This window comes from Gallus gallus, chromosome 1, assembly GCF_016699485.2.
Source record: "Gallus gallus isolate bGalGal1 chromosome 1, bGalGal1.mat.broiler.GRCg7b, whole genome shotgun sequence".
Classification (NCBI taxonomy): Eukaryota; Metazoa; Chordata; class Aves; order Galliformes; family Phasianidae; genus Gallus; species Gallus gallus.
In genome coordinates this window covers 166,679,716-166,692,122 of record NC_052532.1, presented here as the reverse complement: position 1 = coordinate 166,692,122, position 12,407 = coordinate 166,679,716, and the positions used below count along the sequence as shown (strand labels likewise).

Here is a 12,407-nt window from a genome sequence, read left to right as displayed (position 1 = left end):
TAATGGCACAGCCTGGAAAGCAGTTTTATTTTCAATCTGAACGGAACTCTCAATTTATTTTATTTTATTTTATTTTATTTTTTTTGAGCTGCTTTGTGATAAGGGAATGTTGTGCTTCTTTTCTAATCTGTCCCTGAATCTCATTCCTTGCGGCCTGTTTCCGCAGTGAAGCCAATAGAGCCTCACAGCTCTCAGCATTTGGACAGGAGACATTCAATATTGTCTGATAGCTCCAACAAATCTGCAGTCACAGTCTGTCTGCACAGAGTCTCATTGTCCCTTGGAAAGATTCTGTTTGCAAGACCAAATAAAGACATTAATCCGCTGACGATCTTGAAATGCTCACGTCTGCTACTTAAAAACCTTCGTCTGTACAAACAGCTGCTTTTAATCTCCTAAGGGAATTTAGATACTGTCCAAAGGAACCTGAACCCCTCTCCAAAAATGTGGATGAAGCACTGTTTGTTTCACCAGATTGAAATGTGTTAAAGGAAAATTTCCATAGTGCTTCAACTTTTATCATTCTGATTCACATGTAACAAGATAAAGCAGAATCATAGAATCACCAAGGTTGGAAAAGACCTCCAGGATCATCCAGTCCAACTGTCTACTACCAATATTTCCCCACTAAACCATGTCCCTCAGTACAGAAGAGCACGGAAGATATATTTTTATATAATATACAGGTTTAAATAACATTAAAATAAAACGTTTCAATTCTGTAAAGAGAGGGTTTCAGTAGATCATTCCCAGAAGTTAAAACAAAATATTGTAGAATATTTGGTTAATGGTTTAGTGTTCAAAATGTAATATTCTGTTCTAGTTTTTAATTGTAGGAGTTGTGCCTGAGTTTTCCTCTGTTTTCTGCCCCTCTTTTCTGTGATTTCTTCCCATGATGACCTCACAGAAATATTAGAAACCTCAGAAAAGAAGTCAATACCTAAATTAATGCTGAAGAGGGAAACTAGATGAGTACAATTACTGAGTCACAATTGCAGTCATACTCAGCAATGATGCCATTAAGAGATCCAAGATGGCACAACAGCACGTATAGAAATGGAGAGCTAAAGGAAAATAACGGGTGTTGAAGCATTTGTGACATTAGTGAACTTTGTAAAATGGAAGTTGAGGAACCTATGAAACAAGTGTCCTTTATACTGAATGTGTAGAGCTCAGGTTTTGTGCCTTGCAGGTTGTCTCTTCACATCTATTCTCAGCAGACATCCTGGCTCTTGCCTTTGGCCAGTGTGTCAGTCTGGGATGATCAAAGAGAAAAAGGCTTGGTGGCTCCTGCGTGGCTGTTAGCGAACTGTGATGCATATAATGGGATTAGGATATATTTGTTACAGTTGACAGGTTGAATTCAGCAAATGAAATACCTTTACACGAAGAGCAATGGTGGTAGGTGTTGGTAAGGAAAAATGACAGTGTATGTCTACACACAGAACACAATCTAATCTTCACACTGTGGCATATTTAGATTTCTTTGTGGAAAGTCAAGCTCCTAAAAAGGACAATGAGAAACTTGAGGCACATTGCATACACACCAAAAACTTCCTATTACAATCTTAAAAGATGATCTCCTCCAGTCCTGGGGCTTTCTGCTGATGGCACTGGTCTGCATTATATTTTACATCAAAAATATGTTGTTTTTTAAGGTAAAACCTGGAAATATCTTTCCTAGGAAAAACAGATATAGATGAAAAATGTATACTTAGACCAAAGCTGGCATTTCTTCTATGTTTCAGTTATGTCAGATCAGCCTGAAAGGGAAGTAAGGAGCTGGATACTTTGGGAAACATAACAATATTCCTCCTGAAATGTGCCCCACATGTAAAACATGCAGAACTTTTTTTTTTCCCTCGCTTTTATCAGGAGAATTAAGCATAGCTAATTCAGAGGCTGGACTAATGGCCACATTATCCTCTCCGCCATGACAGTTCACAAAGCACAAAGCTGGGGAGGCAGAAATCAGAAATGAGTGCTTTGTAGGTATGGCAGTTATTTCTAGAAAGCACAGCCATCTCAACAGGGTCTGTGAACAGTCACAAGGGTGTTTCACGTGTGACTTGCCAGTCGTATTAGTGTTTGTTCTGGCTGTTGTCCCTTCCCAACTACAGCCTATGGTAGGAAAGGCCAGGTGCCAGGCTCAGGTGGTCCTTGGAGCAGGAGAGCCTGCTGCTGACAGAGCCCTCAGCACCCAAGCACTGCCAGAGGGGCCGTCACAGAGCGTTCATTTCCTCCAGCCCTGCGGTCAGGAAAAGATTGCTTCTTGCTTCTAATGTGTACTTTTAATTTCCTCCTCGTTGCTGCATATAATGCTGTTTAATTCACATCTCTGTCTTAACTGAAAATAATGGCCAACTTACAATTATAATTTCAGATGTAATCCTCTTCCAGGATATGGCTGTGCTCTTGGGACATGATTAGTCCCAATGTGAAAAAAAAGTCCTGCATAGGATGTGTGCTTGAGTAGAGAGTGTTTTGCAGCCTGAAAATACTAATCTCATGTTTTGTGTTTCACTCTGTAAATGTCATTTTATTCTTCCACTGTTTCTGTGATTTCATTGTCTTCCTACGGAGCATCTTCTGTTAAGGGAAGTGCTGTACTTCAACTGAATATCTCCTTTTTATTCACTGCTGAGTTCAGCATAACATGCAAATACAGTTACATAGCCTTGGTGAATATATCCCTATTCTGGGGGCAGGAAAGTTGACCTCCATGGTATCCCTCTATTCTTAGTAGTGAACAAGAGATTCTGAACATGAACCTTACTTTAGATCTGGGTGATCTTTTTCCAGAATTTGTCTTCCTCCCTTGACAGCTGCCTGTCTTTTCTTAGATGGAGAATAACTGCTGTGAATAATTCCCACCCCTTATAAAAGTACAACAAAATGGCAGTAAAGAGTACCAGCCCTTCACGTTCAGACCAAAGCAAGAGATGGGTCATGGTCATAAGAAGCATTCTGAATGCTCAGATTTAAATTACGTGGTAAAATCCTGACTCTCTTGTAGTCAGTATTTAAATACCACTCAGATTTAATAAGCCAGGATTTCACCAGAAGACTTCTAGGGTAACCTCATTATCAGCAGGTTATAATACAGTAGGTATGTTGTTTTAAAAAAGGGCAAAGGTGATCCCACCACAAGTTTTTTTTTTCCATTTTTAGTTTCATTGCTTGAACAAAGTAATGACTTTGACCTCATTCATCTGTGTCCTTCCAGTTAGTATCTCCAGCAAGTTGGATGCAATATTTTGTGGGTTTGTCTCCAGACAAGGAATCAATAATATTAAGTAGGGATGCATTTTTCAGTTTGAATGCTTGAAGCTATTACTAGAGTATTTCTCAAGTTCAACCAAGCATCTTACATTTGATGTTGATTCTTCCTTTAATTTTTTCCCCTGTATCTGCTTTTCAAGCAATTACCAGACAATCCTTATCTCTGAGGAGGAGTATACCCAGGGTGAAATGTTTCAGCCATTTTACTAAATTGCTCACTTTATGCTACAGTGGAAGTGATGTTATTTATAACTACAGCCTAGTCTTCTCTTTTCACATACAGTGGGTTAATCACTGATGATCTTCACCAAAGATACAAGATAGCTCTTAAATAAGGCTCAGATTTGTGACCAGCTGGGTCAGGATCTACAAAGCTAACCCCCTTCAGTTTTGGGGGAAGTCTGTTAATTCCATCAAACTCCTCAGAGTTCATGTGCTCACCATGCATACCTTTAATGGAAATACCCAAGATGCATGCCATGAGCATCCCATGTCAGTATATATGTTAGTACACATCTGCCATAGGATGAGGCACCTCAGTGCTGTTTGTGTGCCTCACATTGTTTGTGCCTCACATTGAGCTCAGTGTGACAAAGAGACCTCAAACACAGTCAGAAAAGAGGCAGCTAGAGGAGATCGAGGGATATCCACTATGGGATAGCAGCTGGTCACCTTTATTGATGACGATCCCAGGAAAGTAGTTGCTGACATTCGTGGTTCACTTCGTGAGTGCCACAGTTATCTCCTGGATAACCCCCTCTTCAAAAGGCTTATCTTCACAGAAAAACACAAACTTACGATTAAAAATGTGCTCCATAGTACTAACATAAAAGAAATTTGGTCCTAAAATTTTTGGCCAGGAAACCTTAGTGCAGGGCTTGCGTGTGGGAGGAAATTGTGCACATGTATTTTCTGTCTGATCTTCCCAGTTGCTTGGGGTTTGTATGCTGTGGGCTTCAGTCCCAGCAAGCTGAGGTGGGTCAGAAAGTAGCTGCCTCAGCTCTGCTGGGACTCTCTGTCCTTGTGGTCAGCAATTCTGCAGTTCACGGGAATGAGTGGGCACTGCAAAATGTGCAGTGATGACAGCTGAGTGCATTAAAGGAGAGTGGGAAGAGGGTCCTGGCAGCCTTTCCGTGCCTAAGAGCGTGGGGGCTGCATCCTCTGCTTGAAGTTGTGGTTCTGCCCTCTTCAGCCTCTGTTGTAACTGCTCCCCTTTGTAAGGGGACTGCACTCAGTCAGCTAATTCATTTAACGAATGCAGTTAATTGTCTGAAGAGAGCAAGCAAGAGTAACTGTGCTGTGCTGGGATGAGAATAACCCCCTGAAGAGAGGGAGATTTGATTTCTCATTATGGGTATGCTACGTTGTTAGATGGTGTAAGGACTTGGTGTCCTGAATGGAAAGAGACCCCAGCTGTCCCCAGGCATTAGAGACCTCAATTATTGCCTGTATTCATATTCTTCTGTCATGATAGGGCTAGGACAACAGGGTGAGGAATGGCTATGTCTCTTGTCCTTGCCCACTTTTTTCCATTCCAGGTATTTATTTGTAGCCCTTTCATCACTCATTTCCTCTCATTTCCTTCAATTTAAGGCATGTAGATTATGATAAATTCAAGCAGCTAGGACCATTTGCAGCTCAGCAGCTTTTCTACTTACCACGGGAATGAGGAATGACCACCTTGTTAATTCAATACCATGAGGGCTGAAAAATAACAGGAGTTTCACTGTGTTATCCTCAGCCCTCAGAAGTTCTCACTCACTGATCAAGGCTTTCCAAGTTTCCCCTTCACTGCCCCAGCCCTGATTCAGTGTGTTAGAAAATGGCAATTAAGTTTAATTAGCACAGTGCAGATCTCTCTGCTGGCTGAATCGCTGTCCCTGCACTTTCAGGCATGATCCAACACTATGGGGAAGCAAACTGCTACAGTAGATCGAAGAGCGTTCTGATACAGAATCACTGAATCATTGAATGGTTTGGGTTGGAAGGGACCTTTAAGATCATGCAGTTCCAACCCCCTGCTATAGGCAGGAATACCTCCCTCCAGACCACGTTGCTCAAAGCCCCATTCAGCCTCACCTTGAAAGCTTCCAGGGTGGGGGCATCCACATCCTCTTTGGGCAACCTGTTCCAGTGTCTCATCACCCTCACAGAAAGAATTTCTTCCTAATATCTAGTCTAAATCTACCCTCAAATGCATGGTTTGAGCTGTTTGAAGCTGAGCTTTCACAAATCACCCCTTTATTAATATGTAGTAAGAAATCACACTACCTCCCTTGTCCCTAGCTGGAAGTGTCAGAGCAACAATGTAATTTGACTTTCTATTGGAGTGAACACCCATCATCTGAGGGAGGAAAAGAGAGAACTCTGAAACACAGTGATAAAACCCATTCAGCCACCCACTCAGCAAATCAAAAAAGTTTTTTGACTTCATATTTTACATGAGCTCCACAGGGAGACAGTTCTTCAATGCCCAGAACTACCTGACATTTTAATAATACCTGATCATTAGGTACAGTCTTTCATTCCAAAGCATTTCTCCCAAGTATTTATACAGGCATCATCCTATCATTTTTAGTGAGTAAATGAATAATGTTCAGCCTTATGCATATGCAGGTGTGTGCTTAACCCATACTGCACACAAGATAGATTGGCTTGTTATCACAGAACTTGGGCTCCCCCACAACCACCCTAAGGATGAGGACGATGTGTCCCATCTCTGCTTCAGCCACAAGGTGGAGGCTGGTGATGAGTGGTGTCCCCCAGGGTCCATTTTGTCTCCCTCAGCTCTGCTCTTGTGAAGCTCCATCTGGAGTACTGCATCCAGGTCCCAGTACAAGAAGGATGTGGGGCTGTTGGAATGGGTCAAGAGGAGGCCACAAATGTGATCAGAGGGCTGGAGCACCTCTCCTATGAAGATAAGCTGAGGGAGTTGAGCTTATTCAGCCTGGAGAAGAGAAAGCTCCAGTGAAACCTCACTGCAGCCCTCCAATACTTGAAGCAGGAGGGAGACCAACTTTTTACGTGGTCTGATAGTGATAGAAAGAGGGGGAATGGTTTCAAGTTAAAAAAGAGAGAGAGATGGAGAGAGAGAGAGAGAGATTATCTAATAGGAGGAAATTGTTTACTCAGAGAGTCGTGAGGCACTGGCACAAGTTTTCCAGTGGAGCTGTGGATGCCCCATCCCTGGAAGCCAGGTTGGATGAGGCCCTGGGCAGGTTGTTCTGGTGAGTGGCAGCCCTGCCCATAGCAGAGGGGATGGAACTGGATGGTCTTTAAGGTTCCAACCCAAGCCATTCTGTGATTCTGTGATTCTGTCATTTACATAGAGAGATTCCTGTGAATATGGGTGTTGCCCCGTGTTGTCAGATATCTAGAATCACTGTCTTTCATATCCAGATCCTTGGTGAAAGCCTGTTCACTCTAACATGTGCATTGTTTTGGTTCTCCCCCAGTGATTTCCTTTTATTTCAACAAAAATATTCTCTAAATAATTCAACATCCTGGAAGGAAAGTGAATTGCCCTTTTATTTTCCTTTTTAGGGTTTGTTTGTTTGGGTTTTTTTTGGCATTTTTTTTTCCTCTGTATTATTTTTAATTTAGTAGTGATTGCTGGAATGATATCTGTGTTAAAGAACTTTTGAACGGGTTTTGAGAAATTCTCAGTCTCAAATAAACACAAAGCATCCTCCCTTACAGTGCTGTCTGTGGTGCTGATGGGTAAGTTATGCTTTCGTTCAGCCAACCACCGGTTTGCTGCAATTCCCTATTGCAAAGTGTGCAAAATGGCAATTACCTTTTCCCTTGCAAAACAACCACCTTCACACTGCATGAAACATCTGTGTTAAGTCACCAGGAACCTACACATAAATCCAACTTTAGAAAATGAAGCAACCTGATCATGCTTTTAGAAATAGGCATGAAGTAAGTTTCGTATTAGTCATCCGTATTTTGCATATGTACATCCCTATAAAATAGATCTGCTCAAGTACAATGAGAACAATATGAAGACTTAGTTTCTGTGAGAAAAGTGTTTTCACATTATTGCTACTTGCCTAAACTCAGCAGGTGAAAGTTATAATAGTAAAAGCTTTGTAATGAAAAAGTTAAAAGCATCTCTCTGGCAAATGGGTTGGAAAAATAGGATGTCAAGAGCGCCATAATACAATTAATCTTCATTCCTGAAAACATTTCTATCACGTAGGATAAATCAGACAAACTAATCTTAGATGCACAGTGCTGTGTTTCAAATGCTTCATTCGCAAGGTCTTAAGTTTGCTGTTCTAGTTTTTCTTCATTGTTGTTCCTATCATTTTAATACCAGATAATGTTTCAAGCCAATTGTTAACAGTTTTACCACCAGTGTACTCTTAAATCTACTGTCATGGTACAATTTTCTTTATTAATGTATTTTAAAAGTAAATTTCCACATTAGTGTACTTTAAAAGTAATTACAGTTTGCTGTGGCTGACAAATGCAACACTGGTTTATTGCATAGCTCAAAATAAGTTATGAAGTCTTGATCTGAGTGAACAGATGACACCTGGTCTCTATCATTTCTAATGATAAACGAGTCACAAGCACAAACTGTTACAATATTCACCAGCAGTGTAGCATATGGCAAATACATACTTCTGCATCACTAGTTAGACAGCGGTAGGATAAGGATCCCCTGAGACCCTGTGTGGGGAATAAAAAAATGAAAAACAAGAAGTTGCCAGCCTGGAGTGGTGGGCTTTAATCTGTCTGTGTCTTGGGGGCAGCATGCAAATTAGTGAGGAAATGGGTTGGGCTGGTGAGAAAATGGATCAGGATGGCAAGAGGGCTTTTGGTGAGGGTAGCATGAGACAGATGGAGATCCACTTCAGATGCCCATATACAAACATACCTGGGAAACAAAGAGGAGGAGATGGAGCACCGTGTGCTGACACAGAACTGCTGTATTGTTGGGATAACTGGGACTTGCGGGACAGCACATTCATCTGGGGTTTGGTGATGGATGGGAAAACGAGGCAAGCTTTGACCTGTTTCTTGTGTGAAGTTTGAATGTGTGGACCTTGTCTGTGGAACAGGCAGCAGGATGGCTGAAAACTGGCAGGTCTGGATCAGAGGAACCCACCTGTACCACATCTCCTGGGAAAAGGATGGAGCAAGATAGACTGGGTTTTGTTCTTCTGGGAAAATGAGGGAGGAGGTTAGGAGCTGCCAATATGGATTACCAGGAGTAAGTTCTTGACCAATCTGATTCCCTCTCTGTTGAAATGGCTTTTTGCCTGAAGGGCTTGCAGTCCCCCCTGACTTTTGTAGGGTTTTGGAACAAGGCATCCTACAGCTTCTGTGTGTCCCATTTGGGATGTTACAGTCTGACTGGGTGGGCACCTAGATCAAGGTCACTGCTGTTTCCCTCTACTTCGCCAATCAAACTGAGATATCCCATCCTCTTTGGGGACACCTGCATAGGACAGACAATGAGCAACCAGAGCAAGCCTACTAAAGGCCACCATGACAGTCAGGGGCTGGAGCACTTAGCTTGTGAGGAGAGCACAAGGGAACAGGTCTGGTTCTTGCCTGGAGATTATCCTTGATTATCTGAGTCATGATCACTGCCTGTGATTGTACTCCTACATTTCTACACTCCTACATTTTTGCATTTGCAAGGAAATCTGACTTAAGTTCAATAAGATTTTTCATTGTAGTTGAGCTCAAGGTGAATTGAATAATTTTGTATTCACCATGGATCAGAGCACATACAAGACAGTACCAATTCTTGAATGACAAGCATATTAAGCTGTCAGAAGTTGTCCTATACCTCAAACTTTCATATGCCCATATATTTAAGGGCTTGACTTGATGAGCGTTAAACCTAACACAAGACTTCCATTCGCTTGATTGGAAAATGAATTAGGTTCCATGCCAGTTAAAACAGCAAGATAAAACTTTCTGATGTAGGTCGGGGATACGTTTAATAAAAGACCAGTGAAGTAAACACAACTGTGCCAGACTTTAGGAGAGCTGCAGGTAAATGGAAGTAAAATTGCATGCTGTTTGTGTCACAGGCCAGTTTCTACTCCTCTCTGCAGTGGAATCACCAAACCTGCACACCATCAATACATAGAATCTGGACAACCAGTTCTGAAATCTCAGCTTGGGTTCTGTGGACTCAGAGCAGGCAAACATGCCTTTCAAGAGCTTAAAGACTGCAGATTCAGTATCATGTGTGTGGGCTTTTCTTCTATCATAACCATAAAATTGCATTTCTTTTTCAAGCTTATAGCATCTCTCTGCCTTGCTGTTAATAGCCTGCAAGATTTTTGCTCATGTATCAGACATACAATTTTTTCTCCTACTCGGAAATCCTCTGGCTGATGAGAAATTGATGTGTATCCCATACATTCAGCATGTGTCTGCTGTGTCCAGCATACAGTAATCCTTCCTTCTGCCACTGCTCTAAACACAGACAACTTGCTTTGTACAAACTTCAGCGTGACTTACAAACTCTTCCAGATTTTTTAATGTGTCCTTCAGAAGACTTATATTATTCTTACCTCCCCACTACAAAAATCTACAGAATTCCGTATACCACAACAAAGGAAATGAGGTCTTTGAAGACAATCTGCAGTCATCATTCCCCCTAGGTTTAAAGGTAATCATCAGACAGCTGGATTACCCAGATAGCTGAGTATCTCAGCTCTTGGGATATTTACATCCTGATCACATGCCAGGTATCTTCAATGTCACATTCATTAAATTCTATATGCTGCCTTTCAAACAGAGTCTTGAACAATGGGTGAAGTGGAAGTGCACTTTTGCAGGAGTGGCCTCCAGGTAGGCCAGCTGCCCTGCTCAGCCCTTGAGCAGTATTTATGCAGAATGGCAAGTCTATTCTCTCTCCATTTTTAGAGATCCTGCTTAGCAGATGTTCTGTGGTTCACAGATGGCTAAAAAGAACTATTTTGGCTAAAAATAGAAGCCCCACCACATCTCCTGCTCCTCAGGACCTCTGTATCTTCCTCTGGTGGTGTAGCTCCCTCAGGAATACCGCTCTCATTTGCTTATGTCTACACATGGCTTCCAGCTGCACTGGGGTGGACTATGGTGGACAGTGAGTCCAGACACCTCTAAGAGCACTCCACTTTGCCTTTCCTCTGTAATTGCTTCCAAAAGTAAACAGGGTACAAGACAGGATGATGCAAACTCAACTTCTGTCCCACCTCGTAGCCAGGACAGAGCTAAGGTAGATGACATTCATGTGCCAGAACTACTATACGCAGTTCTCCATAGTGCAAACACAGCCAACAGCTGCATTTCAGTGCTGGTGCCAGAGGTCTGCCTGTGGAAATGAATAGTCCGCATGACAAAATTACTACTATGCCATCCTCAGCAAATTTTCCTGAAAGTCTGCCAGAAAGACTCACTCTCTGTCTGTCCTTCCCTGGCTCAAAGGCAGGGAACCCCGAATCAAAGTGATGACTCTGAGGGGTGTCTGCAAAATCAAAAGGTTTGTTGGGCCGCTGGGGGAAATCCTTGTCTTTTCATCATTGTGGAAGAATAAAAGTGTCAGTGGTAGGGAAAATCTCCAAGCTGGCAGTGATAAGAGCATCACACGGAGTGGCTGCATCCATGCTGAGCAGCTCTGTCATCATCAAGTTGGACCTCCACATTGTCCAGTACCTGACAGAATTTGTGAATAATGAGTAGAGCTAGGTCCCTAATGGTCTCCAAGTGTGACTGAACCTAGATTAAGCCTTCCGCATACTGTATTTAGTTCTTGCAAGGTGATTTCACTTGTAATACACATTAGCTTTGCACATGCTCAGCTGTGTTCTTCTCTGATGCAGTAACTGACAGATGGTAGCAAAATATTCCTTTTATAATGAAACCTGCTGAAGGAGACTGCTTAGGGCCTCAGAAAATACCATTTGCTAAATGAAAGATGGTCTGCGGGAAAGAGAGGAAATGCTGTAATGCAGTATATATTAAATAATTTTCCGCAGGCACCTGGTGATCAGTAGATTTTTCTCATGTCAGAGAGGTGACCTGGCTGTTTGTTCCCAGTTAGTTATTGCCTCATTCACCTTTGTATACTCCTTAGAGTCGTGTTTCTCTGGGTTGGCGTAAGTAGTGCTTCTAACAGATGTGCAAATTAACTGTGTGAGGATAAGCTGTAGAGGCTTCTTGGGTACTAGATTTGTACCTGCGGTGTGTAGTCAGATATTCAAAGGTTTTCACTTGTACTGTGATTAGTCTAATTTCTGGATGAATTACATGCTGGTTTTTTTTTTAGACTCAATTATGTCCATTTCTCTTAAATTGCTATTAATTCCTAGCAGTACTACTATTGCATCCTTTGTCTGGCTATGCACACCCTGGATTTTTTTTAATGGCCTGTGAAAGCTTATTTTGGGAGCTGAATACATCAGAATTGTCTAATTTATCATCTGAGGCAGGCAGTTTTGGATGGCAGAAACCTCCCCTTTCCAAAACTTCAAGAACCTGCAACCTTTTCCTAAAGCCACTCTTTTTGCTGAGTAGCTGTTTTTACCATTCTTTGTTTCCACAGACTCCCCAGTAACCCATTTTTTACTCCTTTATCCTCCACAGCAACATATAGTTAAGGAGAACTTGATGTGACTTCCTTTAGCATCCGTTTACACTGTCCTATAAATCATACAAAATGTTCTGCACAGGCTCAAATCTAGAAATTAAATGAGAATCCATCTGTTCATTGCTCCCAATGGGAATATAGTTTCTTTCTCTGTCTCTCTGCTTGACAAAACTTCTAATCCCATCGGAAACTGCTGTGTGTTGTATTTGGGGCCTGTTATATCAAATACATATCTGTCTCCTCTCTCGTTCCCCTCTCAGGAATTGTTATTTTTAGACTGCTTTTCTATCGCTGACGGAGTCAAAAGTTACATCTTAACCTGTATGAGCACTGGTGGCATATGTTGCTCTGCTCTTCTGCTCCAGCATCAGGAAATCTGCCATCCAGTTCTGCTCTTCTGATCTGTAACCCCCTTGTCATCGCTGCTCTTACGGAGAAATTCATATGAACGCTTCTCTTAGTTCTGATTCTTGCCTGGACTTTCTGTCACTGCTTTCAGGTGCCATGGCCAGCAGTAGAT

The 12,407-nt window shown here is 42.0% G+C and overlaps 1 protein-coding gene across 20 annotated transcripts in view; it reads left to right on the top strand.

Annotated features, from left to right (window-relative positions):
- ENOX1 (ecto-NOX disulfide-thiol exchanger 1) overlaps positions 1 to 12,407 on the top strand; it is a 366,488-nt gene that overhangs the window by 345,403 nt on the left and 8,678 nt on the right. The gene's annotated exons all lie outside the window — the stretch shown is intronic.